At 48.7% G+C, this 1,893-nt stretch overlaps 1 long non-coding RNA gene across 2 annotated transcripts in view; it reads right to left on the bottom strand.

Moving 5' to 3' along the window:
* LOC107195758 overlaps window positions 1-1,879 on the bottom strand; it is a 29,534-nt gene extending 27,655 nt beyond the window's left edge. For both annotated transcript variants that reach the window (XR_001516995.2, XR_003046445.1), the window contains exon 1: window positions 1,793-1,879. This is a non-coding gene — a long non-coding RNA (uncharacterized LOC107195758). The remainder of the gene's footprint in view (window positions 1-1,792) is intronic.
* Between the last annotated feature and the right edge of the window lie 14 nt (window positions 1,880-1,893).

Raw genomic sequence — 1,893 nt, 5'->3', positions numbered from 1 at the left:
AGTGTGGAGAAAGGGCTCCCGAGAGGATGGATAGGGATGCAGTGTGGAGAGGGGAAGTAAGGAAATTAACAAAGCACAGGACCTGCTTTCCAAAGGGGTTCACAGTGCCATGAGCGATGGAAAGAAAGTTGGAGGAAAAGGCCAGGGCTGTTGGTATGCTGACAATTGTATACTAACAGTACAAACAGGTAGCGTCCAGCTTTCAAATGGCAGAGCCACTTTCTTTTTTTACTATAAAGCCCAGAATCCAGGATTTTCTTGCACAGATCCAATTGAAGAGCTAAGGAGATCAGTAGTTGTGGGGGTTTTTTCCCCCCTTAGGGCCTATAATATTCCTACTTCCCAATCCAAAAGGAGATCAACTCCAAGTGTAAAAACAGGTTTCATTTTCTGCTGCTTAGAAAGCTTTATTAGCTGCAGAGTTCTTTGCACATTTAAGGAAGCTTCACAACTCAAAAGGCTGATAATGTCAAGAATGTGGGACTCACAGCCAAGAAGTGGAAGTCTATCCCAGCTCTATCTCTTAGAAGGCATAAGGCCTTGAACACATCCCCTCACCTCTCCAGCTTCCAAGGAGAGAAGGCAAGAAAGCCTTCTAGAAAGGTAGAAACGAAGGTCAGCTAGTGACTCGATTGTGCCCTTAGGAGATGATGAAACTGGGTTTAGATTAAGACCATTCACCAAAATAACGCACTGTACAAGGAATGGGAAAGACCCAGAGCAATTTAAATTTTCAGATCACCATTCGGCCGCCACTCTTGAACTGAGCTCTAGTCCATGGGGATATTTTGTTCTATGAGTAACAGTCCAGCTTCACCTCATGTCACGCTCCTCATAATGGGCCACATCGGCCATTGTTAAAATAGAACAAACTTTGTACTCCAGCCCCTCACGACTTGCCAACCTTCATCCTTAGGTCTTGTACCTTAACCCTGACACTTTGCTTACCATCCTGGAGTCACAGGTGCCTCTTCATTATAATGACCTCACCCTCAATAGGCTGGCAACTCCTTGACAACACAGACCATGCATTATTAATCTTTGTAGCCCTGCCAGAGTGGACATGGTTTACTGAATGAATGAATGAATGAATGATTGGGTGTATGCACACACATTTTCTACCCACAAAGAACAGAACGGTGACATGCTCCAGTCACGTGCTTCTATGGGTTTCCCTCATAGCGCTCTCTCTCAATATATTTCTGGAAGAGCTTTCTCGAGGTACAAACCACATACTAAAAAGTTCACTCAGTTAACGTGCACAGTTCTGTGGCTTTTAGTATATTCAGAGTTGTGCATCCATGACCACTGTCAAATTACGGATCATTCTCGTCACCGCCAAAAGAAACCCCTATGCGTTAGCTGCCCCTCGTCGCCTCCCCCCAACTCCCTAGCAACCACTAACCTACTTCCCGTCTCCATGGCGTTTTAATTCATCTCGTCACACGCACACAGAGCATCAACTACCACTCATCTCTCCCACGACTGAAAGAAATGAGATCTGGGGCGGTTTCGAGTCAGTGCAGAAGCGTGAAATCGACCTTCCCGCTCCGTGACCTTGGACATGTCGCTGGGCCGGATTCAGTTTCTTCGCAAGATGAAGTTTAGGCGGCGCGTGAGGGCACCTTGCGCGGTTGGAACACCAACCAGCGCACGCACGCGCGCACACACTCACACACACACACTCACACTCACACACGCCAAGCCCTGGGGCCGCAGCTCCAACGCGCTGCCCTCGCCCCCTTCCCTGGGCTCCCTTAAAAAACGCGTTTGTGTCGTTAAGAGTCCACACCAGAGCTGCGGCAGCCGCCGTCCTCTCCTAGAGAAGCCGTCCTCTCTGTTTCTTCTCTTTCCGGCCGCCCGCTCGTTTCTGGGCTGGCCCAGGACGGGGAC

This window comes from Pteropus alecto, unplaced genomic scaffold, assembly GCF_000325575.1.
Source record: "Pteropus alecto unplaced genomic scaffold, ASM32557v1 scaffold80, whole genome shotgun sequence".
NCBI classification, from domain to species: domain Eukaryota; kingdom Metazoa; phylum Chordata; class Mammalia; order Chiroptera; family Pteropodidae; genus Pteropus; species Pteropus alecto.
The sequence above is the reverse complement of the archived record's forward strand: the minus strand, read 5'-3'. Positions and strand labels throughout refer to the sequence as shown.